The sequence below is a fragment of the Prionailurus viverrinus genome, chromosome D3 (assembly GCF_022837055.1).
Source record: "Prionailurus viverrinus isolate Anna chromosome D3, UM_Priviv_1.0, whole genome shotgun sequence".
NCBI lineage: Eukaryota > Metazoa > Chordata > Mammalia > Carnivora > Felidae > Prionailurus > Prionailurus viverrinus.
In genome coordinates, this window is record NC_062572.1 from 5,739,616 (window position 1) to 5,767,250 (window position 27,635).

General features: G+C 61.6%; 1 protein-coding gene across 25 annotated transcripts in view; it reads left to right on the forward strand.

Annotated features, from left to right (window-relative positions):
* The window catches only part of NCOR2 (nuclear receptor corepressor 2), a 217,027-nt gene that overhangs the window by 31,046 nt on the left and 158,346 nt on the right, over window positions 1-27,635 (forward strand). For 13 of the 25 annotated variants that reach the window (XM_047827203.1, XM_047827220.1, XM_047827223.1 and 10 more), the window contains exons 1-2: window positions 19,278-19,626; window positions 23,252-23,331. The gene's annotated coding sequence lies outside the window, so the exon portion shown is untranslated. Of the gene's footprint in view, window positions 1-4,007; window positions 4,055-18,942; window positions 19,255-19,276; window positions 19,627-23,251; window positions 23,332-27,635 lie in introns of those variants that run through there. The other 12 variants (XM_047827221.1, XM_047827222.1, XM_047827226.1 and 9 more) reach the window with 6 other exon arrangements.

The following is a 27,635-nucleotide window of genomic DNA, read 5'->3' on the forward strand; positions in this document are numbered from 1 at the left end:
GGTTTCTGTCCGTCCCTGCCCTCCGGAGCCATCCTGGTCACGTGTGGGTGTGGGTGCCTGTGGCTGTGTCCACCCAGAACCGTCATCTTTTGTATTCATGGCTGCGTCCCCGGGCAGGAGCTTTGTCAAGCCGAAGGGTGATGGTGTCCTGGTCCAAGCAGAATATCCACCTTGGGGTTTGAGCCCTGGCTACTCTCCTCTCCCAGCTCTGTGGCCTCGGGCCTTGTGGCTCCCTGTCTCTGAGCAGAGCGGATGGACACTTCTGGGTGGCCTCTGTGGCTCGGGTGATCTGGGCAGGCTTCCTGGAGGAGGAAGAGCCGGCGTTTGTGCTAGGTCTGGGAGGGCAGAGAAGGAGGGCGAGGGTGCATTTGGCAGAGGCCTGAGGGGGCTTTTTGGGGGCTGCGGGTCGAGGGGCAGGTCTCAGCCCCTGGGCCCTGGGGGCCGGTGAGATACGTGAGCAAGGGTTGCAGTGGGTTGGGGAGAGGGAGCCCTCCCTGGATCGGCTTTGCTGGGAGACAAATCTGATCAGCCCCTGGGAGAGGAGGGGGACAGGGAGGGGCTGGAGTTCAGCCTGTGTGGCCTGGGCCGGGCCGGGACTGTCCGGGGTGGGGGTGGGGGGTGGATGGGGAAGGGCGCCCGGTCCCCCGTTGCCCAGCGAGTGAAGCCTGCGTGGTGTGAGCGAGAGGGAGGTGCCCGTGAGCGTGGGCCGGGGGGAGCACACGTGAGTGGACAGGGCACCGAGCCGGCGGGCGAGCGGCCGAGGGTGTGCACGGGCGGAAGTGCATGCGTGTGAGCACCGGCGTGGGTGAGGGCGAGGGGTGTGGGGTGCGGCCGGGCCCCGGTGGCCGCTCCCTGGCCTGTCGGGCATGGGGCTTCGTGGCGTCCCCTCCCGGAGAGGACCCAGGCTGAGAGCGTTCCTGGGGTGCGGCTCTGTCCGGGGAGGTGCGAGCCCTGTCCCTGCTGTGGGAGCTGCCCCACGGCCATCTGTGCCCGGCCTCGCGCCCTGGCCCCCACCAGCCAGGGAACGTGGGCCTGGTTTCGAATCCCAGCCCGTTCGCTTTGCGGCTGTGTGACCTTGGGGCAGTTACCTCCAGTCTCTGAGCCTCAGCTGCCCGGGCCGGAAAACGGAGGCCCCGGCTGGTCGTGAGGATCACACGAGGCACCGCTCGGGAAGCAGTTGGAACGCAGACAGGGCGCAGGAGGCAGGCTGTGTCTCTTCTTCCCTCCCCTGCCCAGAGCTGACCGGGGCTCCCCGTCTGCTCCCCCATCCGAAGTGGGAAGCCAGGCTCCCCCCATTCCCGCCTGGTGCGTTCTGTTCTCCACCCCGTCCACCTCTCCCGCCTCCGCGGGTGGCCCGCCTAGACGGGCCCAGGAGCCTCTCCGGGCCACCCGCTTCCACCCCCGCGCACTCTCCACTGCACGGCTTGCAGAAGCCTCGAGGGGGTCTCACTGCCCTGGGGCTGAAGCCACTGTCTGCAGGGCTCTTTGCGACCAGCCGTGTCTCCCTGCGTCCGCGCGTTCAGTCTGTTCCAGCCGCGGCTCCGGGGTCCTTCCCACCCCAGCGCCTTGTCCCGCGTTCTCTGCCCCCGGCCGCCCCCGCCGCACCTTGCGTCCTCTCCTGGGAAGCCCCGGTGAATCCTCTAGGTTGGGATCCACTCTCGGGGCTCGTTGCTCAGTCATGATGCTCAGTGTCTGCCCCCGGGGCCGTGTGACCCTGGGGCTGGCCGGGCTGGTCTTGACCCCACGCTGCCCGGGGCTGTGTGTCTGGCTGGGGGTTGGAGAAGGAGCCGGCTGGAGACGGGAGGAGAAGGCAGAAGGTAGGAAGGAGGGGGGTCAGGGCCCCCAGCTGTTGCTTGCAGGGAGCGCCCGCTGGGCCTGACCTTGCTTGAGCCCTTTACGGGACCCTTGGGAGTCCAGATCTTGGGATCTTGGGAGCCCAGATCAGGATGGCCATGGGGACGTGCCTGGGCCCTCGCCCTTCCCAGCTTTCCTTTGAGGCCTGTCTCTGGAGCGGCGGCAGGAGGCAGGGCCAAGTGCCAAGCCTGGGGCATCGTAAAAAAACAAAACAACTTAACAAAAAAAGAAGGCGATGGAGAGAAGGGGCGGGTTTGTCTCCCATGAGCCTCCTTCAGCTGCCCCTTTTAGGGGTCTTTGGGATCTGAAGGGCCTGCCTGGGCACACAGGCTCTTGGGGCGTCGCCACCAGCCCGTGGGTAATGGTAGCACCCAGCGGTAATTGAGCGCCTGCGGGGATCCACTCTGAGGCCAGTGAACTTACCACCGTTCCCACTTTAGAGATGGGGACACTGAGGCACGGGAGGTGAAGCCACTCCTCTCCAGCTAGAAGGGGCAGAGCCCCTGGTTGGAACGCGGGGAGCTTGGCTGCGGAGCCCGAGCACTGCGTGGAGCTGTCCCCAGCATTGTGAGAGCAGGCGTCCCTGGTGCCACTTGCCTCTGATCCCTGGGGGGCAGCACAGGTGGAGAAGAGGCTCCTTATGGCCCCCTGGATACCGAGATGTTTGCGCATGAGTGGGCCAGAGGGCCGTCGTGGGGAGAGGGCCCACTTTCTGGATGGGAAGACTGAGCTCAGAGAGTGCCGGGGCTTTGCCCAAGGTCACAGCCGTTAGTGGGAACAGAACGAGGTTTCTGGACTCTCTCCCCAGTGCTCTGCCCATTAGCCTATTTTTTTTTTTTTTTGCTCCGTGCAGAAGCTAACGCGGTAAAGAACGCAAACACACACGGCTGCAAATTAGTGAATAATCATAAAGGGGACACCACGTGGCCACCTGCCTTCTCCCCGGCGGTGATCAGCGTCCTAGCTTCTGTGGGAGGCCCCTTCGTTCCGTGCTGGTGTGACCACCTCTGTGGACCTCTCTCTCCCTGCGCAAGTCGAGCGTGGCCTTTCTCGGAATCATCTGCGGGGACCGTGTGCTGCCCTTTGAACCTGGCTGTGCTCAGCCCGTTAGCCTGCGGTTCCCCCTTCCGGTTGTGTGCACCCGTAGCTTGTCATGTTGTATTGTGGACGAGATCTTCCGGGGTGCACCTGTTGCTGGGCAGCTGGGTTGTCGTCAGTTTTTTCTTTTTAATGTTTATTTATTTTTGAGACAGAGCAAGTGTGGGCGTGGGGGAGGGGCAGAGAGAGAGAGAGAGAGAGAGAGAGAGAGAGAGAATCCCCGGCAGGTCCCGCACCATCAGCACAGAGCCCGACGAGTGGCTCGATCCCATGAACCCCGAGATCATGACCTGAGCCGAAACCAAGAGTCAGGATGCTTAACCGACCGAGCCACCCAGGCGCCCCGTTTTTTTTGTGATTATAAAGCTGTTACGGACACGGGCCTGGAGTCTTTGTGAGGAGCCGTGGTTTCGTTGGTCACGTGTAAAGGCCCAGGGGTGGGATTGCTGGGTCCCGTGGTCGCGAGACACTTGGTGCCTGTCTGTCTGTGATCTCAGCCGTCCAGGTGGCCGTGTCGTGGGCTCTCAGTTTTAACTTGCGCTTTCCCGAACGACCAGTGACATCGGGCACCTTTTCATAAGCTTCTGGGCTGTCTGTGTATCGACTTTTGTGAAGCGTCTCGGGTTCGCTGTCTCTTTCTTGTTTCTTCGTGGGTGTCCTTTATCTATTCTGGACACTCGGGACGGGTAGGGGGGGTTCACCGTGATCGGGGCCCGCAGCTCCTCGGTGGCCCTGCCGGGGTAGAGGCTGCCTTATAACCACACGGCCCGGGTTGGGACCCCAGCTCGGTGACTTCCTAGTGGTGGGACCGGGGGCATGAGACTTTGATTCTCGGAGGCTCGGTGTCCCTCTCCGTCAAGTGGGGTGGCCGTGCCCGCCACGCGGCCCACGGGGTGCTGGTGGCGGAGTGCTCGGCCCGACCGTGCAGGGCGTCGGGCGTGGACCACGGACTTTGCCGCCCCTGCCCACACGCCGACGTGGCCGTGCCATCTGTGGCCCGCGTGTGGTAGGGGCCGCTGACTCTTCGCTAACGAGGCTCCTCTTTTCTCCTGCAGGTCTCCCGGGCTCTTTGAGGACTCGGCGTCACCGGAGGCCGTTTCTGGTAGGTTCACGTCTGTCCCCTCTCACTGTGTCTCTAGCAGATTCGCATCGCCGGGACCTCCTCATGCGCGGGGTCGGGAGTCGCCGGGGAAGCCAGGCTCCTCCTGGTGGATGGGGTCGGGGGCTCGGTGTGGCCTTGCGGGGTGGGACCTGGCACCCCAGGGTTGCTCAGGGTGGGGAACACCTTGAGGGGGGCTGGGGGGGTCCCCTGGGGATGGCGCATGACGGCCGAGAGAAGGGGCGGTCCCTGGCAGTGTGGATGTGGGGTGGTGGGCTTTCTCTGTCTTGGGGTTCAGGGCCCATCGCGTCTGTGCTCTGAAGGTGGCTGCAGGCTTGGGGAGGGTGGGGCCTGTGGAAGGGGTCGGGGCAGCAGCTGATGCACAGGGCTGCACAGGCGCCAGAAAGGACCTTCGGCCTCGTTTTATGAGCAGGGAAGCCGAGGCACAGGTAGGTGGCCTGTCCCAGATCGCGGCTGGGAGCTAAGAGCCGGGACTCAAACCTTTGTTGAGCCTCCCAGGGAACCTGGCGGGTTCTGCCCCGACCTGCTCATATGGCAGCAGGCAGACTGGGGCCCGGATGCGGCAGGTCTGTGAAAACTGCCCGCCCCTCCACCTGGTCCCTTGGACGGCAGGGCCTCTCCCGCACCGGGGGGACCGGGGCGCGGGCAGGGTTTGGGATGTCAGGGGAGTGGGGAGGCAGTCCGGCAGTGGGTCGTGTGTGGAGCTGGGAATTCGGACACGGGCCTGGCTGGCACACAGCGTCTTTGCTATTTCGCGGATTAGAAAAAAAAGAACGTTTTTAAGTTTGTTTCGAGAGAGAGACAGAGCATGAGCAGGGGAGGGCAGAGAGAGAGGGGGGGAGAGAGGATCCCAGGCGGGCTTCCCACGGTCATCACAGAGCCCCCGACGCGGGGCTCCCACCCCTGGACCGTGAGATCATGACCCGAGCTGAAATCAAGAGTTGGACGCTTAACCAGCCCAGCCCCCCCAGGCGCCCCTCTGTTTACTGAGTTTTACCTGAGAGGCACAGGGCTCCTGAGCGGGGACTCTGCAGTCTGGCTGCCTGAGTGCAGATCTCCCTCAGCCACTTATTATCTGCGTGACCCTGGGCAACACTGCCCTGTGCTTCGATCAATCAAGTCCCCCCCAGGATTGGTGATGAGGGGGCTGTTGCTAAGATTTCAGCGGTTTTGTGTTTTTCTTAAGCAGCTGGGAGGCTTTGCAGCCGAGGGAGAGGAGTCCACGGCCCCCTCTCCCTGTGCCCGGTCCCCATCCCTGGGGTCGTGGGGCTTGGCTGGGGGAGGACAGACCGCTGACCCAGGCCTGGCAGAGACAGGCCACATCCCAGGAGACCCTGGTGGGCGTGGCAGGGACACGACATCCCCGTCCCCAAGACTTGGGGGATCCGGGGGAGTAGAGGGACATGCCTCCCAGAGGGGGGGTGGGGAGGGGGCTCCCGGGTCTCGAGGTGAGCCCCTGCGGAGGGGGCGGTCAGTGGGTGTGGCCTCCTGGAGGTGGCAGCTGGGTCCCTTCCCGTCTCTGGGGCTCTGTGACACTGAGCACCCGTCCGCCCGGGCTCCTGGGCTTTCGCGAGCCTGCGGGGCTTAGTACTTGTTCACTGTGCCCCACGTCTTTCCCTCTTACTGACAGAGCTGCTCCTCTGGGGGCAGGCAGGGGGTGCCGGCCGGGCCTGGCCCCCAGGGGGGGTTTGAGGGCGTCTGAGCAGCTGGCAGAGCCCCCAGGCTGACCCGACGGGGCTGCGATCTGGTGCTTTCTGCTCCTCTGGGCTCCCAAGCGCCTCCCATCAGAGCGGGGACCTAGGAGGGACAGCTGGGGTCCCCTGTGCAGCTCCATTCTGCATAGGGGGAAACCGAGGCTGAGAGGTGGGACAGGGTCTCCCTGAGGCCGCAACGCTGGAGCTTTGGTCCTTTTCCCTGATACCCGGCCCCAGGCTGCTGTCCTCGGTTCCGCGGGCGGTTCCGCAGCGGGTGGGCCTCCCGCAGACCCGGGTGCGCCTCTGTTTCTGTGCCTCGGTTTCCTCGTCTGTCAAGTGGGTGTCCTACGGGAGCCTTTGAGGCACTGCCGGGTACACAGCTGGGCTCGGCAGGCAGAGCTGGCTGCTCCCAAGAGGTGTGTGTTATTCCCTTCGGAAGACAGAACCGTTATTTCTGAAGCACCTACTGTGTGCCAGGCACTGTTCCAGAGGGTAGAGACGGAGCTCTGGGTAGGGTGGAGACAGATAGCGAGCAAGTCACATACCCAGGGTGTCCCGTGGCGGGGGGCGTTGGTGCCAGGAGCCAGCAGAGAAGGGGTGGGGAAGTGTGTGGGCGGGCCGGGGGCTGCTTCAAATGGGGGTGGTCAGGACGGTCCCACCGGAGAAGGTGACATTTGAGCCAAGACCTGCTGGAGGGGAGGAAGGGAGCGTGTGGGTCTCTGGAGGAAGAGGGAACAGCTCGTGCAAAGGCCCTGAGGCAGCGTGGGACGGGCCTCTGGGTTTGCAGGAGGCCGTGTGAGACCTGGGTGGGCTTCTCTCCTTAGTTCCTGAGCCTTTGCGCTCCCCCCGCCCCCCTCCCCCAGGAGGCAGGAGGGCTAAGCAGGCTGGTGGGTTGCCTGCTTCCTGGGCCGGGCCCTGGGCCCCCAGCAGCGGGTCTCCTCTTGCAGGCGGGGAGGAACGGGCCACACTCAGTCCCCCCAAAGTGAGGAGCCCCGCCAGGTTTGGGTGTCTTTGAAGTTGAAGGAAGGCAGTCTGGCTGGGGGTGGTTTCTCTTCCTCCTCCTCCTCCTCCTCCTCCTCCTCCTCCTCCTCCTCTGCCCCTTGGTCCTCCATCAATCTGCCTCCCTGGCCTAATGGGGAGCCTTCCTCCCATGGCTGAGTTATCTGCTTGTCATGCCGTGGCCCACCCGAGGACGATAAAAGGGCTTTTTGTCTGCAAGCACTTAGCTTCCTCCTCTGGGGCGATCCATCACGTCTGAGGAAGGAGCGAGGCAGACAGATGGGGGAGGGGGCAGAGGGGGTCCCAGGAGCCCCTGGCGGGACCCAAGTGGCTCCTTAGCCCAGAGACAAGGCCCGTCTGGGGACAGGCAGGGGCGGCTGGGAGGGGGGTCACCGGGGGTGGGCACGGGGGCAGGGCGGATGTATAGACGGAGGGGCTCCTGGATGGCAGCTTGAAGGCCTGTCTGGGACCTCACCTGGGGGGGTGTGGGGGGGCCAGAGCCGGGCGTGGGGGAGCAGGCGTTTCTGAGAAAGAACCACGGTGCACAGGTCGCAGGGGAGACGTGTGAAGGCCAAGGGGGACCGGCGTCCGGGGCGATAATGTAACAGCAGCAGCAAACGCTCGCGACCCTCACGTTGCCCGACGCCCCCTTCTCAGCGCCTCGTGGAGTTATCTCATTTAATCCTTGGAGCGACCGCACGAGATGGGCATTAATGTCGCCCTGTTCTGTAGGTGAGGAGACCGAGGCACAGGGAGGGGACGTGATGGCGCCAAGAGGGCAGGTGGCAGGGGGCCGATTTGAGCTCAGGCCGCCCGGCCCTGGACTCTTGGGGCCGGAGGAGATGGTGTTTGGCGTGGGGGCCCCTGAGCCAGACGGAGGTTTCGACCCGTGTGGCGGGGGGCGGGGGGTCTCCTGGCATCGCAGGCGGGCAGGCGGGCTCTGCCTGTGCCTCGGGCCTCTCCCGTGTGGTGCACAGGTGCGGGGTGAGGGGGCGGGGAAGGGTGGAGGCTGCGAGCGGACGGGGACTGGGGCGGCCAGGCTTTCTGCTACCCTGGGGAGAGCAGATGGGGACCAGCCAACCTGCAGGCAGACAGGTGCCCGGGTGGCTATGTCGGGGGGGGGGCGGGGAGGGGGGAAGCCTCGTGGGCCTTGGCCCTGCAGAGTCGCCCCCCTCTGCACTCCATTTGCGCCACCTGGGCAGGGGGTCCGCTGGCTTTGTCCCCGCTTGGGCGGCGCTCGGGTCCCTCCGCGGGGCGGAGGAGGTGAGCGCCAGCCCTGGGCGAGCTGTCCCTCCCTGTCCTTTCCTTCCTCCCCCCTCCTCCCCCTGACCCCGCTGCCCCCCTCCCCCCCCCCCCGTCTCCTTCCCCTCTTTACTGCCTGCCCTCCTCCCTGTAACCCCCTTCCCGCAGCCCCCCTCCTTCTCCCCACAGGCCACCCTCAAATGACAGCAATTAATGGGGCCTCTGATGGCAGGCTGGGAGGACGGGGCTGACAGTTGAGCATGTCTGCCTGCGGCTGGCCCTCTAATCGGGCCCGGGGGACGCCCCTTCCTGCCATGGCTCCCAGGTGCTGCCTGCCCGCTCCATCACTCACAGGGAAGCAGGAGCCGCCCTGGGCAGGCGGGCCCGTGTGAGCCGGTGCAGAAGCTGTCCCCTGGTCCCTGTCATCCCTTTTCTCTTTCCTAAGCGGGGGGCTCAGGCTGACCCTTGTCCTACCTCAGTTAGCGTGCGTGTGATGGCCAGGCCACCGAGGTGTCCTTCTCCACCGGGATACCCTCTCCCCTGGCCACCTCCTGTCCCCAAATGACCTCCCGGGTCCTGTCCTGCCCTCAGGGCCAGCCCCTCCCCGCAGGGCCCCCCCCCTTTTGTGTCTGCCCTCCTGGGTGGAGTCAGGGAGCCTTGTCCTGTTCCGGACACCAGCCTGGAGCCCCGGCAGCCGGGAGCTGTCAGTGATGGGGCTCGCGGCCCGGGCCTGGAGTCTTGTCTGGTGGGGGGTCTCGTGTGTCTTGGGTGTGGGGGGGGAACCAGAATCCTGGCCAGTCCTGGCCACGCCGGGCATGGTGCTTGCCCGCTCATCATCTTGCAGCAGCAATAATGAGGCCCCTGCTGTATGCCACGGCCCGCAGCTGGTGCTTTTCACCTCGGTTCATTTTATTCTACAATAACTCTCCGAGGAGAGTGCTATTTATAACCCTGCTTTTGTAGATGGGGAGCCTGACAGGCAGAGAGGCAAAGTGATTTGCCCTAAATGACCCAGCAAGGAAGGGATAAATCTGGGATGCAACCCTGACCTTCCTTGTCCAAGGCTCATAAATCAGGGGCTTGGGAGAACTGGGGAGGACAGTGCAGGAAATGGCAGACCTGACCCAGAAGCGGGGAAGCATTCTCCGGGCACCCGAGTGGGGTTAGTGGTGCTGACACGTATGTATGCGTTTTCCTTGGCGGTTAACAAAAATCAGCCTTATTGAGATGTGATTCACCTGTAGCAAGACTTACCCATTTTGAGAGTTCCGTTCCACGGGTGTGGACAATGGAAACCACTCACGTGACGACGAGAACACTCTAGATACAGAGTGTCTCCATCTACTCCGAAAGAACCCCCCTCCCCCCCGCCGGACGCACCCACTGATCTGCCACCACGGAAATTCTAGACTCTTCTAGGTTTTCGTAACAAAATTATGCAGAGTGCGTTTTTGTGTGTTTGGCCTCTTTGTGCATGTTTTTGGCAGGTGTTCGCGTCTTGGGATGTATCAGTAACTCCTTTTTAATCGCCGAGTAATATTCCACGTATGCATGTGCCACACGGTTCATTTATCCATCCTTGAGTTTGGGGCATGTAGGTCGTTGGCGGTTTGGGGCTTTTAGATACAAAGCTAGAAAGTCTGTGCCTCTTCCTGCTTTTTCTTGCCTCGTTGCAGTGGCTGAGACCCAGGGGTATGCTGGGCATCAGCAGTTGGGCTTTGGGGCTTAGCTAGCTGTGGGTGTTGTTCTTAACACTCCCATTTTGCAGATGAGGAAGCGGAGGCTCGAAGAGGTCAGGTGACTTATCTAAAGTTCTTCTGCAAGGGCTGAGTGCTCTTTCTCCTCCTTGAAGCTGGAAAGTGCCAGCTGATGGTCTTCGCTGGTCCAGAGGGTCGTGCCAGGAATTGGTGGCCGGGCAGGGCCACCACCGCCCCCCCCCCCCCCCGCCCCCCAGGGCTTCCTCTGCTGGAGAGGGGGGGCTTGGTGAGCTTATCACTCCTTCCGGGTCAAGCTCTGTCTGTCGGCACTGCTGAGCGAATGTCAGGCCTGGCGCGAGCCCGTCGTCTTGGGCAAAGTCACGCAGGCCTTCTGGGGAGCTATTTTTGGGGCAAGGCAGGAGCCTGACATACGGAAGCCCAGGAATGGAGGTGGGGACAAAGAGGGGAGCCTTCTCCTCCTCCTCCCTCGCCTGAGGGGTGTTAGCCAAGATGACTTTTCGGGGAAGGAGGCCCGTAAATTAAATAAGCAATCCCGTAAATAAATAAGTAATGAAGTTAGTGGGGTGCCTAATTACATCAAATTTATAATTATGGATGGATGCCTGCCCGATAATTGTACTTGTTTTTAATCTTTGGCTCCAACGTGCGTCTCCTTCTATCTGACGGTAATCCCTGCCCCAGCTGGAGGCAGGGGGGAGGCTCATGCCTTGCAGGGGCTCCCACTGAGCCTGGTGATGGGGCCCCCCTGGCGCCCAGGATCCAGGCCGGCTCGTCTGCGTCCCGCAGTCGGGCTTAATAACCTATGCAGGTTTGGAAGCTGTTGTAACTGACAGTAATGACAGCAGAGTTTATAATCGTAATTGTGTTGTACTTTATAGGTCATAATTTCATCTTCCCAAATCCCCTGGAGAGCAGAGATTATTATTGTCCCCACTTTACAGATGAGGAAACTGAGGAACAGAGAGGTTAGGCGGCCTGCCTGAGGTCACACAGCCAGTGAGGTTCGAACCCAGGCTGTCTGCCCCGGCGCCCACATCCTTCCCGTCCTCCTGCCTCAGCCTCCCGGTCGTCCTGCGTGGGACTTAGGCCAGTCCGTCCCGGGCTGAGCCCTGTGTTAAGGCTTTGTGCGTTTACTGATGTCTCCTCGGCACGTCCCTTCGAGGGAGATGCTAATTCAGGGTGGCTCGAGACCTCGAGAGGCTCGCATGCTGAAAAGATTATGGCCTGCCTTCCGCGATCGCTATAAATCCGAACAGAAACCATTTTTCTGAACCATACGATAAAATTGTGTTTCGCTTAGAGACCAAGCAAGCCCCTTGCTGAAATTAGAATAGCTTCTTCTTTCTAGATCTTCTGTTTCCCTTCTGGCGGCTTTGGTGTCCTGGCGCTCTGGGCGCTCCCCGTCCTGCCTGTGGGACTGTGTTGATGACCGTGAGACCCATTTTCCAGATGAGGAAACCGAGGTTCCGGGGGGGGGGGGGTGGCCGGACTCGAGTGAGGTCACTGGTGGGGACGTTCTAACCTGCTTTTCCCGCCTGGTTCGGGGGACGGAGACCACCGGAGTGGGGCTGCCGTCCTCCGTGCGTGCCCCAGGCGAGCCCGGCCAGCCATCTGTCTGGTGGGAAGAGGAGAGCGGCTGTGCCCACCTCATTTTGGGGACCGGGAGGCTGGGGCTGGCTGGGGAGCGGTGCTCTTCTCACGTGCCGTCCGTGCGGGCCCGAGACCCCCAGCCACAGTCGACGCCTGTCCTTTTCACGCTGCGCCCTGTGTCTTGGGACATCTGACCTTCGGTGCCCTTGAGATGCCCGGCCTCCCTGGAGGGATCGACCCGCAGACTGCAGGGCGGGAGCGCCCTTCACTTCCGGGGGTGGGCTCGTGCAGCCAGACAGGGCCTGGGTTTCTGGCAGCGGCTCCGGCGTGGGGCACGCATTCCCCGCTGCTGACTTCGAGGTCGTGGGGTTTGGGTGCTCTCCCTGCCCCTCGCCGCCGCCTGGGATGCAGAGGAATCGAGGACAGACTCGCGGGAGGCATTGCGCGTCTTCAGGGTGCTCCTGGGTGTTAGAGCAATCTGGGAGGGCTGCCTGGAAGACCTGGAACAAGCCCATGGAGCAATGCGAAACTTAGCTCGTAGGAATCAGTCTGAGTCAAGCATTCCAAACAGGGCCTAGCACAGAGCAGGTACCGTATTTAGGACCGAAGCTGACATTTCCTGACCACTGGCTTTGCCTTAGTGAGTTTGCCGTTATCACCATCGTTGACATTGATTCCCTTAAAAAAAATTGTCTTTTTTAAGTGACAGAGAGAGTGTGCGCGGGGGTGGGGCAGAGAGAGAAAGACGGAGAGAGAGGATCCCCAGCAGGCTCCGCGCTCAGTGTGGAGCCCAACGCGGGGCTCGATCTCCCCACTGCGCGATCGCGACCTGAGCCGAAATCGGGAGTCGGACGCGTAACCGACTGAGCCGCCCAGGCGCCCCGACACCGACTTCACTTCGAGCGATTCCTGAGCATGTGTCCCATGCCAGGCTGTGATCTGAGTGTGCCGGATACGCTGACTCATCTACTCCTGTGGCGGCCCTGGGATAGGACTGTCGTTACCAGCTCTGGTTTGTAGGTGGGGGGTGGGGGGGGTGGGGCACGGAGAAGGTAAGTGACCTGCCCAAGGTCGTGCGGCGGGCAGCTGGCAGAACTGGGATTCGAACCCGGGCAGAACTCCACGCACCTGCTGTCAACGTGGGGCTTGTGCAGGCGTCACCTGCAGCCACCCCTGAGCCCGCAGTCGGGCTGGACCTCTTGGCAAGGCTGGGCCGGCCGCGGGCCAGGCTCCACCAGCCACGTAGGGCTCTCAGGCATGCGGCAGCTGCTCTGGGCCGGGCGGGACTGGTCGGGACACGAGGGGTCTGCTTTATGCCTCCCTGCAGCCAGCCTGGTGTCCTCACGGCCTCCTGGGGCAGGGTGGGGAGATAGTATCAGCAAACGTCACGCCGGGCCCCTGCCTCGTGGGATCCCGTGGGCTGAGGGGAGACGGGCGGCGCACAAAGCAAACACGGTGTTGCAAGGCGGGGGTATGCTGACTGTGGAATAATGCAGGGTTGGGGAGGGTGGGACAGCTCTGGTTTTTGGTGGGGGGGGCTCACTTTAGGTAAAGGAATCAAGGGTGGTCTTTAAGGAGGTGGCATTGGAGCTGAAACCTAGACAACGAGAAGGAACCAGACGTGTGAAAAGAAGAGGGATGGGTGTTCTAGGTAGGGGGAATGTAGCTGGGAATGTCTGGGTGGCTTGTGCAAAGGCCCTGAGGCCGTGATGTTTCAAGAAGGCTGAGGAGGCCTGCACGGCTGGAACAGAGCCAGGGGCACCAGAACAGTTCTCTGGATCTGAGGCTGTTCTACAGACCGTGGGGGTGGGGTGCTTTTCACGTTGAAGGCAGAAATCAAGTTTAATGGCTTTTGTGTCTCCCTTTTTGTTCTTTTGCTCATCGATTAATTTATATTTACTGGGCACATGGAATGTTCCGGACGTTTGTAGGCCACTGGGATCAAAACGATGGGAAGGTCAGGCATCGTCCATGCCTTTGAGGAGTTTAGTGTCCAGAGGGAGGGTGTCAGTTAAAAGGTGGCACTGAGGTAGTAAGGTTATCCCTGGGGTTTAAGGAGGGCTGAACGTGTCTGTGATCAGGACAGGCCTTCTTGGACAAGGGTCAATGGAGAGGAGACCGGAAGGTAATTCATTAGGGCTCCTGAGTCGTGGTGGGGCCACACTCTGGCTGGTTTGGGCCACAGGGAGAGTTGATGGGTACTCAGTGTAGGACAAGTTCAGGCATGGCTGGATCCAGCGCCTCAAACCATGCTTGGGGAGTGGACTCTGTCTCCGTTTCTGCTTCCTTCTGCGTGGGCCTTGTTTACAGGCAGGTGTATGCCACCAGCACAGCCAGCCAAGGGGAAGGAGTCACCCGGAGCCCCTGGAGCGTCCCTCCTTTCTCTTGCTCATTATCCTTGCCACGTGAGACCTTGGACACTCGTTGAGTTATTTTCAACAGCATCGGGGAGGTGGTCGAGGTGGGGGCGAGGGGCGCCCAAACTCAGATAGGGTCAAAGAAGGGCAAGAGGCAACAGAGAGGGGTGGGGATTGTGGCTAACGGGCCCGCGGACATTCTGGTTGCTCCCCTCAGAGAAGCTAGAAATCTGGATTTTATAAGCAGTGCCCTAATTGTTTAAAAAACATCGTGTGTGCCAGAAAGAGCTTCCCTGTTGGCCACAGCTGGCTGTCGTCATTTTGTGGCCTCCGTTCTCAGCGATGACTTTTATCTCAAAGTATTTTGCCCTCTGTGATCTGGGCGGAATATCCCGTGGAGGCTTGGGAAGTCACGTTTAACGCCTCTGGAGATCCCATTTCCAACAGTCGGGGCCCAAGGCCGCGGCAGTCTCCCCTGGAGCCCTCCGGTGGAGTTGCCATGTTCGGAGAGACGGAAATCCTAGCGGTTAGTGACCTAGACTCGGGCACGGCATTCCCCGTGTTTTAGGCTTTGCCGCTTGTAGCTTCGCGCCCTGGGGCAGGTCACTTCCCCCCTGTCCCTGGGTTTCCCCGGCCGTAACGGGTCAGTGGTTTGCCCTAGGATCGCTGTGAGACGTAAAGGAGCACCCTGAAGCCTGTTCGCCCAACGCCTGGCGTGCCGGGAGCGTGTGTCCTCCTGGGCTGGTATTATCTGTCCTTCCCAGTTTGGGTCCTGCGATCCAGCTGGCGGTGGCCAGGAGCGTTCCTGGACACCTCCTCCTTCCTCTGCCGCCCGGGGCGTGGGCTCCCGGGGCCCCAGCGCAGGCGGCCATCTGCCTCCTGCCTCCTGCCCCTGCCCCAGCCGTCCCTGCCAGTTGCCCTGTGCCCTCTGCTGCAGGATGGCACCACGTTCGGACGTGAGTCTTGAGTGAGCCCTTAGCCCTGCCCACCGCCAGCTCCCAGCCGCTGCGGGTAGAGGGGTGGCCGCACACAGGAAAATCCAATCCAATCGGGAGAAGAGCCGTAGAGGACAGTTTGGTGCTTGTAGCCGACGTAGCTTCTGCACTTGGCTGAAGGGATGGGCGAAGGAGGGTCCGGGCCTGCTGTGGCCCGTCAAGGAGGTCCCTTTCCTGCCAGCCTCCTGTGAGTGACTGATAGGTACCTGTCTCAGGGAAGGGGGGTCACGGTTGCTCGCGGTCTGTTTTTAGGCCGGGAGAGGGCTGGCCGCGGGGTCCCCGTGGGGACGGTTTCCTCGAGATGCCCACGTGCCTGTCCCCATGGCACTAAGCACTTGGTGCGGCCGAATTGAGTCTTGATGATGCAGGGGGTTGAGTTGTGTCCATCTGGAACCCGTGACCGTGACCTCGTTTGGCCGGAGGGTCTTGGCAGATGCGATCGAGTTAAGCATCTTGGGGCGCCTGGGTGGTTCGGTTGGTGAAGCATCCGACTCTTGATATCGGCTCAGGTCGTGAGCTCATGGTTTGTGGGATTGAGCCGTGCCGATGGGGCAGAGCCTGCTTGGGATTCTTGCTCCCCCCCCTCTCTGTGCGCCCCCACCCCCATCAAAGTAAATAAATTGTAAAAAAAATTAAAAGAAAAATCAAGCATCTGTAGATGAGATCGTCCTAGATTAGGATGATGACCAGAGTTCCGGGTTTAAGACGCGCAGAGAACACAGGCCGGGGACCGCCTGGGGCCACCGGAAGCCGGACGAGGCAAGGTAGCATCCTCCCTGGAGCCTTCAGCGGGGACGAATCGCTGCTGACACCTTGATTTCTGGCTGCCAGGCTCCAGAGCCGAGAGAGAAGAAATTGCTTTTGCTTTGAGAGTCCTCTCCCTGGTTTGGAGTAGTTTGGTTCGGCGGCCCTGGGAAAGTGATGCGGTTTTGCGAATTTTATTTTCATCCCTCCTAACATTTAAAGACCTGTTTGTGGCCTTCAAGGCCTTGCACAGTCTGTCCCCTTTGACACAGCTGACTGCCACCGCCACGCTGGCCTCCTGGCCCCAGGGCCTTTGCCCTGGCTGTCTCCTCCGCCTGGCACACTGTTTCCTGAGACGCTTCCACATCCGACTTTCTTCTCCAGCCAGGCCACTGTCGAAGTGCCACCACATCAGACGCCAGCCCGTCCACGGCAGCTGCCGTTAACTTGAATCGCATCGTGTCTTTATCTGCCGTTGACTCCTGACCTCTTCCCGCGTCAGCCCCACGAGGGCGGGGATCCTTGTCTTCAACCCTGCTGTGTCCCCAGTGACCACTGCAGACAGTAGGGGCTTAATAAATGTTTGTTGGATGGGGGACGGCCCCAGGCCTGGGGTCAGGGACTCTTGACGCTCAAAGTTAGTAAACTGGGCCGGAATGGCGGTCGTTCAACCAAGCCATCTTTTTTGATTTAGTTTGAACCGAGGCAACATGCACATCCTGTGAAATTAACCGCTTTAAAGTGCACAGTTCGTTAGTTTTTCATTCACAAGCAGTGCCTTACAACCCACACCTCCGTCTAGTTCTAAAATATTTTCATCTCCCCAAAGGAGACCCAGAACCCATTAGCAGTCACCCCCTCTGTCCCCTCCCCGCAGCCCTTGGCGACCACCTGCTCTCCGTCTCTGCGGATCTGTCTGTTCTGGAAATTTCCTATCAATGGAATCCCACAACGTGTGACCTTTTGTGCCTGGCTTCGCGCACTCAGCGTCATGTTTTCGAGGCTCCTCGGTGCCGGAGCAGGGTGTCGGTGCCTCGTTCCTTTTTTATGGCCGCATCGTATCGCGCTGTGTGGATGATCGTTGACGAACCCGTCTTGGCAGTGGCTGCTCAGATGAGGGACCGAGGCCGCCCGGGGAGGTGTAGTCACTTACCGCCTGGGTCTTGGGGTGCTGGGGTGTGGGATAGCAGAGGGAGGTGGAAACAGGCTCCCGTTCCTAGCTTATGCTCTTTCTTTCTCTTTCCCCAACCCTGCCCCAATGGGGAGGGAGGGGGTGGGGGTCCCTTTCACTGGAGCTGGACCCCGTGGTTCTCTGAGCCCCCCAAAGGGTGTGGTTTCTCTTGACCCTGAGAGAGGCAGCAGGCAGAGTGCTCCCATTTCACAGCTGAGCACACTGATGCCTGCAGAAGCAGGGGCCTTGCCTCAGGCTGACGGCCCCTCCTGCCTGCACTCGGGGACCCCTCTGGCTCTCGACCCATGCCTCCGTGGTCTCCACCAAAGCGTGACCCCGTAAAGCCTTCTTGATCTTTCCCGATGTACAGACTTTGCCCGGCAGACGGGTTCCCGGAGATGGTCTCGGCCGGAGGCTTGGAGGGCAAGGCGTTCCTTTGCAGGGTAGTCGACCTCATGCTGCCCTATTCTGAACTCCTAGAAGGAGCCACATATCCCCCTTGCTGGTTTTTGATGATTTTCCGCGTTCGTGAAGTCACTCAACAAGCCGTGTGCGGCCCAGCTTCTTGGGGGTGGGGGAGTGGGGACATCCAAGAAGTGACCGTGGGGGGTGCCTGGGTGGCTCAGTCAGTTAAGCAGCTGACTTCGGCTCAGGTCATGAGGTCGCGGTTCGCGGGTTCAAGCCCCGCTTAGGGCTCTGTGCGGATGGCTCGGAGCCTGGAGCCTGTTTCGGATTCTGTGTCTCCCTCTCTCTCTCTTCCTCCCCTGCTCGTTCTCTGTCTCTCTCAAAAATAAATAAACCTTAAAAAAAAAGAAAAAGAGAAAAAAGAAGTGACCGTGGAATGACACAGCCCAGCGTTGAACCTGCCCCAAGCATGAATAGCTCTGGTGGGGGTGTGGATAAGTCCCTCCTGGTTCCAGGCCAGCTTCTGCGAAGGTCTGGACGCAGGTCTGTGTCCAAAACAAACAGAAAAGAACAAAAGGCACCCTGAGTCCTGCCTTTGCCGCTTCAGACTCTGCTTCCTGGCCCCGCTTTGTTGGGGCTGGTTTCTCCCGTTCCTGAGTCTTGTGGTCGGACTGTTGGAGTGAGAAGAGCCAGTAGGCAGGCGACGGCACCCGGATCTGGGGGCTAAAAGTGCGGCTTGGTGCCGCCAGCTTTTCTGTGGGGCTCAGTTTCCCCATCTGTAAGGCCTCCCCACCGGGGCTTTCAGGACAGGTCCCAGCAGCTTCGGAAATACTCTTCGGGGTGTTTTCTTGGGAAAGGCTGGAGGGGGAGTTGACAAAAGTCAACAACATATGGCCTCTGTGGGGCCTCCTCCCTGGTCTCCTGGCAGCCGCTCTGGTCCCCAGCCTGGTCCAGTGGCCACGGACCTTCGTCGCCTGCAAATCTGATCTGCCCCAGACCCTCTTTTGGCTCCTTGTACTACGTGGCAGGGTGAATGTGGGCCGGGCTCGGCCACGTTCCAGCTGTGTGATCTGGGGCAAGCTGCTTAACCTCTCTGGGCTCCTTTCCTCCTCTGTATTTTGGGGTTCAAAAGCACACCTGCCTTTTTTCGTGCCCCTGTGGGGACAGACGGGTTCACAGGTGAAGCGCATTTTCACGGCGCTGGGCGTATAGCACGATGAGTGCTAGCATTTTCTTGCCGTGATTACTCTCGGGAGCCTTTCCAGTCTTGGGAATGGAGTGACTTGCCCGGAGTCTTTGTGACCCACTTCCTCTTCCACTCCTGTTACCCCCTGACCTCATCTTCTGACTCTGCCTCGCTCCACACAAGCCTTCTCTCTGCCTCTGCAACGCATCGAACGCGGTCTGGCCTCCAGTCCGTGCCCCCTGCCCTGCATCCCCGGGGGACCCCTTGTCGTCACTCGGGATGCCGGAGTCCTGGTTGCTGGGGGCAGGGGCGTGAATCTGGAGACCCCGGGGTGCGGGTGGGGGGGGGATCCTGCGGCTCGGAGCCCTGTGGGAAGCAGAGCTGAGCCTGCCCCTGCTGCAGATGGGAAGTTGACATCCAGAGGAGCTCAGACTTGTCTCTGACTCACGCAGCCGGTTGCAGCCAAGGGTCAGAGCCCTGGCTGACCACCAGAGCATCCACTTTGGCGTGTGTGTGCGTGTGTGTGCGTGCGTGTGCTTGCGTGTGCGTGCGGTTGGCTGTCTTTTCTCACCCTCCAGGGTGGTCACCGAGATGCCCCTCGTTGGGGATACCAACGCGAGGGGGTCGTGTTTGCTTTTCCTGAGATTACACGCAGGGCAGAGCCTGCCCCGCGGCCACCGTGTCACCCCCGGGGGCCCGGGGAGGAGGAGGAGGTGGCGGCGGCCGGTCGGGCTGGGAGGAAGCGGGTTAAAGTAGGAGAATTCGGGCCTGGAGCTCGCTTTCGCCGCCGAGGAGGGAATAGTGAAGAGGTTTTTCTACCGAGCTATAAAAAGGCCTCCTGGCGTTTCAGCTCCTGAGTGTCGGCTGGAAGCCCGCCAGGGTTACCATGGCGATGAGGAATTATTACTTACTGCCAAGGCTGGGAGAAAAAACTCGTACTTTTGGCTTGCAAACAAGAGGAGTGGACCTTATGTAATTCTCTGTGTTTATAGGCCCGGAGCGGCGGGAGGCGAGGAGGGACGGCGGAGGCCCCGACACCGAGTTTTGGCCCCGGCCCGGGGGTCGGGCGGTGGGGCCTCTGGTGGGCCTGGGGGGGGGGGGTGGCGGCGGGCCAGGGGGGGCCGGGGTGGGGGGCCGGGCCTGGCCTTGGGGCCTCCCCAGCCCCGGGGAGGGGGGGGCGCCCGTAGTCTCGCGGGAAGGCGGGCGGCCGCTCCCCGTGTCAGTCCTGGAGGCAGGATGGCTTTGATGTTGGACGCGGAGTATCTTCTGGAAGCCAGCAGAACAGTCTGTGTGTGTGGACTCCACTGACCCACTTGCTGGCGCATTTTACTTCTTTCTTTCCCTTTTTCTTTTCTTTTCCTTTTTTTTTTTTTTTTTTTTTTTTTTTCCGTGGGAGAGTTACTTCAAGTTGTGTTTGGAGCTGACGTGAGTGAAAGGCTGGTCATGTGCTCGGGTAAGAGAAGTTTCTGGGCTTGGTGGTGGGTGGGCAGGGAGACGCGGTGCGGCCGGGTCACGGCGGAGGAAGGGGGGGCGGGCGAAGAGCGGGAGCCGTCGTCTGGGGGGCCGCGGGGCTCGCCGGATGGAACTCGGTCGCGCCCCGGCCGTGGTGGCCCGGGGGTGGCGCTCCGGAGGACGAAGAGCCGGCGGTCACAGTGGTCGGGAGTCGCTCTGGGCCGAGAGGCGGGTGGTGGGACGGGAAGGGCTTCTGGCCGCTGTGTGTCCGAGGGGGTGGACGCGCGCGCGCGCTCGTGTGTGTGTGTGTGTGTGTGTGTGTGTGTGTGTGTGTTTGTGTGAGTGTGAGTGTGCGTGTGGTGGGGCCCCGGCTGCTCTTGCGGAGCAGGGGTGCACGCGTCCTTGGGGGAGAGCGGCAGAGCCTGTGGCTCGGTTGCTCCCGGTGCTGTGGCTGCTGGGGCTGGTGGGGGGGGGCGCTCGGGATCTGGGGGGGGCTCCCCCGCGGGCAGGGGACAGGGGAGGGGAGCCAGGTGCAGGCAGTGCTGCGGCTGTCCCGGCGCCCAGCTCCCACCGCGGTGGCGCTTGGCCGGGTGCCCACGTCTGGTTTGAAATCAGCGCCACCGGCCCAGGCTTGCCCAGGGACCTGGCAGCGAGGAGCCGGCATAAACACTGGAAAGTTGGAAGGGCTTCCTGAGCTCACAAGGAGCCCTCAGTTGCAGGCACAGGGGATGAGGGAGCGATTTGTCCTGAGGTCTGGGTGAGCCAGGGCTGTCGGGAGGCAGTGGCACGTCTCGTCGGGGGCCGGAGCTGAGGCCGGGGTGGGCTGGCTTCCCAGGCGGCATCGCTCGTCTTGCCACTGACTCGACGTTGACTCCGGTTCTATCCTCTCTTAACGCCGGGTGGCCTTGCCTCACCTGCGCGAGCCTCCGTTTCCTTGTCTGTAAAATGCGGCCGTCGAGGGGGTCGGACGGGCATTGGGCTGAGCTGAGGGAGAGCTGTGGCCTCCTGGTTTCTTCGGGGGGGGGGGGGCGCCAGGGTTCACGTCCCTGTTGAACACTTCCTGGCTGTGAGGCTCGGTTTTCTCATGGCAAATGGACGCTGCGTCTGTCTCTACCCCAGAGGTGGTCGTGTGTGGCTTACGGAGGGGGGGCTAATAAGTGGTCCCTGGGCCACACCCCCGTGGAAGCTGTGACAGTGTGCAGGTTGTTGAACCCCCATTGTCTTGTCCATACGGTGTGAGTGCCTTGCGGGGCGGGGGGGGGGGGGGGGTGCCTGGGAAAAAGCCAGGACCGGCCTGCGCAGGGCCCCTGTGGGCTGGAGTCGGGGAGGGGGGGGCTCCGTTAGCCTAGACCATAAACTTGGATTTAAGTTAGCTCCACCTTGGTCTCCACTGATTTTTCTCTTCTTCCTTGTCCAGAACGTTTCTGTTTTGTAGACTTGGAAACTACGGTCCTCAGCCCTAGGCTCTGCTTGCATTTGGGCCTGGGCTGGGTCCCCGGGGCTGTCCCAGCGCGTTCCGCCCCGTCCCGCCCCAAGTGTGGGCCGAGCACCCCAACTGCCCCGTGTGGCCTGGGGGGTTGGGCGGGCAGGACTGGCTCTCCCGCCGAGGGTGGCAGTCATCCTGTGTGTGTAAGTGACACCGGATGCTGGGCCGGTGGCTGGCTTGGGGCCTCTCCTCCCGGGCCAGCAGGAGCCGGCGGGGAGTTCCCCGGGTGTCCAGGCCAGCTGCCCGCCGTCCGGTTGTCCTCAGGCCTCTCCTGGGGACCTCAGCCAAGGCCCCGGTAGCAGGGGAACCCACCAGTGTCCCCTTGCTGTCCCCAAGCCCTCTGCACCTACTTGGGTCTGCTGTAGCCGCCCTGCCCTGAGGGTCTCAGGCACTTGCCCTGAGGTGCAGGTGCATGGAGCTAAACACACACTCACATGCACCCGGATGAGTGTGTGTAGAACCTGTGAGGTCTGAATAGTCCCTTTCCTGGTGATGCTGCTGGTCTCGAACGGCCGTTCTGTCGGGGCGACACCACTGGGGGAGGCTGGCTGAAGGGAGCACGGGGTCGCGCTGCATCGTCTCTTATGGCTGCGCACGAACCTACAGTGATCTAAAGACATAAGCAGCGTAGGCCGGGGCCAGGCCGTCCTGGGTTCGAATCCAGCCCTGCCTGTCGGCAGCTCTGTGAATTAGGGCAAGGGGCGTAGCCCCTCCAGGCCTCAGTTTCCTCGTAGCGTTTGGTGCTTCGGAGGGCTTGAGTGACGGTGAGGTGAGGTGATGCGCGCCGGGTGCCTAGAAAGGTGCCGGCAGCACGTGCTGTCGCCATGTGATTCAAATCCCTGACGGGGTCGCCCCGTGCTAGCTTGTTCCGTGCCCGGATCAGCCGTGGGATGGGAGGCCGCTGTGTGATCCCCACTTCTCAGATGAGGAAACTGAGGCTCAGGCCAGGGGACCCAGCCAGGGGCACAGAGTTTGTAAGGGCTGGAGCTGGGACTCACCCCGGCCAGAGACCGGGTGTGGAGGTTCTTCGGCTGAGTGGCCCCAGGGATGTTCCTTGCCCTCTCTGAGCCCTGATTCCCTCCTCCTTGTCTCCTCCCCTGCAGGCTGGGCTTGGAGGTTGGGATAGGGGATGGTGGCTGGGCTCATGAACCGTGGAAGCCAGAGAGCCCTGACCTCTGGGTCCTTCTCTCGCTTCCTGGGCCCTCCCGGAGCCTGCCCCCTCTCAGCCACCTCTGAGGCCTGTGGGTCACTCCTGTGACAGCCAAACTCACTTCCTCTCTGAGTAACTCTCTCCTCCTGGCTCTGTCCTCCGGCAGCATGGTTTCCTTTCTTGCTGTTCCCTGTGGTAGGTGCTGGCTTCTCTTGGACCCCTTCCCACCTCCCGCAGTGGTGAGAGGGCCTTCGGGGTGTAGCCCGCCCACCCTAGAGGGATGGGGTTACCCCCAGCTGGTGCTTAAGCATGAGAAATGCGTTGCTGTTCAGCCAAAGCTAATCCAAGGCTAGACGGGTCTCCAGAGGTGCCTGAGGGGGGGCTTGGAGGTTTTTTGTCTCCCTCACAGCTGACTGGTGACTCGGGCCTTCGGGCGCCCCGGGAGTGCCAGGGACGGCTTGCTCTTCTGCCTAAGGATTGGGAGGGGTCCCGACCATCCCGGGCTGGGGACCAGGGGGGCACCGGCAGGGCCTGAACCGAGAGGGGCATCCACGGTCATGTCAAGCGGTGGAGGCGGGTGTCTGGGGCTCGGGGGCACCAGTCATGGCTTCTTAGGGTCTCAGCTTCTGGGCTTTGCTGGGCAGAGCCTGGAGGCCAGGGAGGGGGGCTAAGTAGGGGGCCTTACGGTCTCATGAGCCTCTTGGCTGTTTCTTGGAAGCTCCAATCATGCTCCTGCCTCTGGACCTTTGTATTTCCTGTACCCTCACCCTTCAGAGTGGGGCCCCGACCTCCCCAAAGTCACTGCCATCGCTTTGTGCCATCATCACTTGGGATTTGTTGTATATTCATCGCCGTGTCCCCCCCCCCCCCCCGCCCCCCACCGACCCCTTCACCCAGGATCTGTTCATCTTGGTCACTACTGTGTCCCCAGCACTGGACACATCTTAGGTGCTCAGCAGACACTCGTGCCTGACTCAGTGTCCCCCACAGGCTGTGGATGTGGGCCCGTCCCCTGGCGGTGAATGAGGCCTTTCTGGGGATGGATGGATACGCTTCAACTGTGTCTCCGGGTACGTCACCCCTCCCCTCCCCCCCCCCCCCCCCCCCCCCCCCCCAGGAATCTGGCTAGGGAGACTCAGGCCCAGGGCTGGAATTCACTTGAGTTCACCTCCCTTCGCCCCTGGAGTTCTGTATCTCTGTATCTGGGGGTTGAGAATGCCTTTTGGGGATTCGTGGAAAACTAGGGGCCTTTGAAAAGCAGTTCTGGTGTTTGTGTTCAAGAGGGCTCCACAGGAACACATCGGGCACCTCCAGAAGGTCTGGACCTCCTAGGTCAGAGAGGTGGAGGTCGTGAGCCAGGAAAGTGGGGGGCCTGACGGCATTGGGGTGCAGGGGAGGGGTGTTGACGGCATCAGTTTCAAGTCCTGACGGCTGACGGGGCAGGGTGACCATTGAGCACACTTTGTGGAGTTCTTCCAACGATCCTCTGAGGCACAGAGAGGGTAAGCACCTTGCCCAAAGACACACAGCTGCAGGCATACAGTATTAACTGGTAAATGGCATTTTGTATGCAGCCGTGGGAAGGGGCCCCCTCCCTCCTCTTCGAGATGTGAGGCCCGGAGATGCCCAAAGTCTTCTGGAAGGCCTGGCGTTGGTTTCTCAGTGTGGCTCACAAGCTAGAAGACTAGAGGAGCCGCCCCCCCACCCCCCTTCCTCCTAGTTGGGTATTTGCATGACAATGAGCCCTTTGTCCCTGGGTCCAGCCTCCTTCCCAGGCTAATAACATAATTCTCGGCCTATGATGTCATAATGGGCCCTTTCTGCTGGGGCTGGAGGCTGGGTGGGCAGCTGTGTGGGCTGGGCCCCGCCGGTAATAAATAGAGTCGTGATTATGGGGGGGGGTGGCGGACGCACTCTCCTTGCAGGACCTTGTGACATCCTTCGGGAGTGAGATTTGTTTCCATTTGACACAGAAGCAAACAGATTGCGTTTGTTCAGCTCCCCGGCTGAACCACTGTGCGCCTCGTCTTGGCCTGTGAAATGGGGGTGAGTCATCCGTGGCTGGCCCTCTCTCGGAGGCGTAGGTGTGAGAGTCCCTCGCTTCCTGTAAACGTGAGGGAGGCCCTTGTGCCCAGCGGCCCCGTGGCAGGACTGCTCAGAGAAAGTGGGCCCGAACCCCGGGCCCGGGGCCCGGCAGGGAGCGAGCTCGCCATCGGTGGGCAACGTCAGGAAAGGCCGGGGCCTGCGCAGTGGGCTGAATGGCAGCCCCCCCCCCCCCCCCCAAAAAAGAGATTCGCACGCGTTCATGCCCGTCTCCTCTAAATGGGACCTGCTTCGGAAAAAGGGTCTTTGCAGACGTGTCTTGAGATGAGGTCATTTGGATTCCCCGAGCGAGCCCTGTGTCAGCGACCAGTGTCCTTGTGAGGGACGGAAGAGAGAGCACAGAGGATGGCTGTGTGAAGACAGGCAGAGACCGCAGTGATGTGGCCAGAAGCTGGAGGAGGCCGGAGGGATCCTCCCCGGGCGCCTTCGGAGGGAGCATGGCCTGCCCACGCCTTGATGTTGGACACCGGGCCTCCGGAGCTGGGAGAGAATAAATTTCCGTTGTAAGCCACCTGGATTGTGGTCATTTGTTACAGCAGCCCTAGAAGCTCATAGGGCCAGGGACCCCCACCCTTCCGCGTCCCAGGCCGAGGGGCCAGGACCTAGTGAGGTCTCCTCCCCGTCGGAGGAGTCCGGAACCCGCCTCCCTCGCCCAGAACCCAAATCACAGACCCCGGAACTTGCCTGTTGCCTGCTGCCAGCCATCCTTCCCGCTCAGGCGTCCCTGCTAAGGAGGACGTGACCCAGGAGGCCGGAGGCTCCCCGGATTCCGTGCTGGGCCCTCCCCCCCCCCCCCCCCCCCAAGCCCCGAACACTCACTGCCCACATGCCTGCCACTCACCCAGCACCTGGGTCGCAGTCATCCCCCTCCCCCGCAAGCTGCCTTATTTGCCGGGTGCCCTTGACGGGGGGAGACCCCGAGGCCCAGAGCGGGCACGCTGCGGCCCCTTGGTGGTGACGGCCTCCGGAGCCCCAGCCACGGCTGATGGACGGGCCGGCATCGCGGCTTCCAGGAGGAAGGGATCAGTTCTTGGGGCGTGCTGGCCTGCTGTAGGCGACACCCCAGGATCTGACTGTAAGTCGACCCCTCCTCGGCCTCAGTTTCTCCATTTCCAAAGTGGCCTCCGAGCTTCGGCTCAGAGTCTGCAGGGATGCTGTCAGAGGGCTCATGGATTCAGCAAGCACTTACGGAGGGCCTGCGGCCACAGCAGGTGTGGATCCTGCCTTCACGGGCCTTACCTTTGGGGTTGTGGGGAGGTGGGAAGTAAGCAGCGGGGACCCTGGGAATGAGGATTCCGGGTCCCGATGAGGGACGTAGCAGAGCCAGGGGGCTGGGGTGGGGTTGAAGATGCTGCTCCCTTTTCCTTCCGGGACCCCCGGGGTGGTGCTTTGCGGCTGGCCCGGGGGGCCGGCCCGGTTCACTTGGAGATGGCCACGGCCCATGGGTAGCGACTTGTGGTTGCCTCCAGCTGGCAGGACTTGGCCTGGACCCGTGAGCGGTGATGTTGGGTACAAGGCCTGTGAGGCCCAACCGCAGCCTGATCAGGGAGAGGCAGAGGTGTCCCCCAGCCTGAGCTGGGAGGCTGGGGACACTGGCAATGGATTCCCAGGACGTAATGGATAAGAGGTGGGTGCTGGAGAGGGCTAGTCTGGCAAGCAAGTGACTTAAGCTCTCTGCGCCTCAGTCTTGCTTCCAGGGATATGGCGACGATGAAATAAACTGATGAGAGTGAGCACCGTGTTAGCAGTTAGCCACGGTGATGAGTGCACGGCGCTCACCTTGGGTCTGTTATCATGACTGCTCAGGACCTGGGATCTGGAGGTGGAGGTGCTCATCTTTCCATGGTCCTGTTCCTGCCTGTGGGACACCGAAGAGCCCTCTTTGCCCCCAGAGCCTCAGTCTCCCCATCTGCGAAATGGGAGCTGTAACCAACTTGTGGCTACATGGAGGTCGGAGAGAAAAGAGGATGGTGGGAGAAGTCCGTGCCCGTGGGGTCAGGGCTGAGGGGTCAGGGTCTCTACCTGCTCCTGGTTTGAGCCTTGGCCACCCTCCAGGCCGGGAAACAGGCTCCAGCAGGGATGGGGCCCAAGGTGTGTCTGTGGGTGCAGTCTGCAAGGCCTCCTGGCTTCGGACAATGCCCCTGTCTGAAAGAGGGGCCACGGCAGCTCTCCACCTCGGGATATTCCTCCAGAAGCCGAGGCCAGAGGCCAGAGGACGTTGTGGGTGGGGGCGTGCCTGCTGCTGGGGAGTGACCCAGATCTGAGTCAGCTAGGAAGGGGCAGCCTCTGTCCGCAAAGTGGCTGCCTGCCGGCTCCCCCGTTAGGGCCACTGATAGCTCAGGCCTGGCCAGGGGACTCTGTTTCTTCAGGGTGAGAGACCGCGTAGGCCTATCCCAGGCTCCTGTCCGGCCCCTTCCTCCTAGGCTGAATTTGTCCGGGGATCCCATCTATTTTCCTCTTGCTTCCTTCTGGCTGGCTTGGAAGATCTCCCTACCTGTACAGGTGAGGGGACCAGAGACTGCAGATCTGATTCCAGGGAGATTCATGCTTCGAGCTGGGGTTTTCAGGGGGTCTCTGTCTTAGGTGTGTTGGTTGCAATTGGCAGACTCTCTGCTCCTCCTGCATTTAGCACAAAAGGATATCAGGGTGAGCTTCAGGCATGGTTGGATCCAGGGGCTCAGGTGACAAGGGGCTCCCCGTGTCCAGTCCCTGGTAGCCTAAGACTAACGATCACAATTTAGCCCAGTGGAAGGTAAGCCTTGTTGTCCCCACTGTTACAACAGAAATCGTGGGAGTGAACTTTACGGGCTCAGCTTGAGAGTTAAGCCCTTCCCCAAACCAGTGACGGCGGCTGTGGTTCTGGTGGTGGCCCTGGTGGTGCTCCTGAGACTGTGCTCATTGGCCAGACCCGGGAGGCAGAGTCAGCCTCCCTCAGAGCCCAGAATCGAGGGGTCGTAGCCCCAAGGACATAAGGGTACAGTTTGCAAGCAGCGGGTGCTGGGTGGGCGAAGACAACACCTGCTGGCCACGGCCGGCTCACTCCATGTGTTGGACATGAGCCAGCTCGGGGTCCCTGCCCAGCCCCCCTTTCACGGCCAGTGTGTCCTTTGGGGAGGGGGGGATGTTATTTAAGACTCACTGGGTAAGTGGGCCCAGCCCCTCCCACTCCCTGTTTTAATTAGGGGCCTCTCAGGTCCCCCTCCAAGCCATGTGGGAGGACATTCCTGCCTGTCACCGGCCTCCCCGCTCCCCAAGCTCCCCTGGGCTTTGC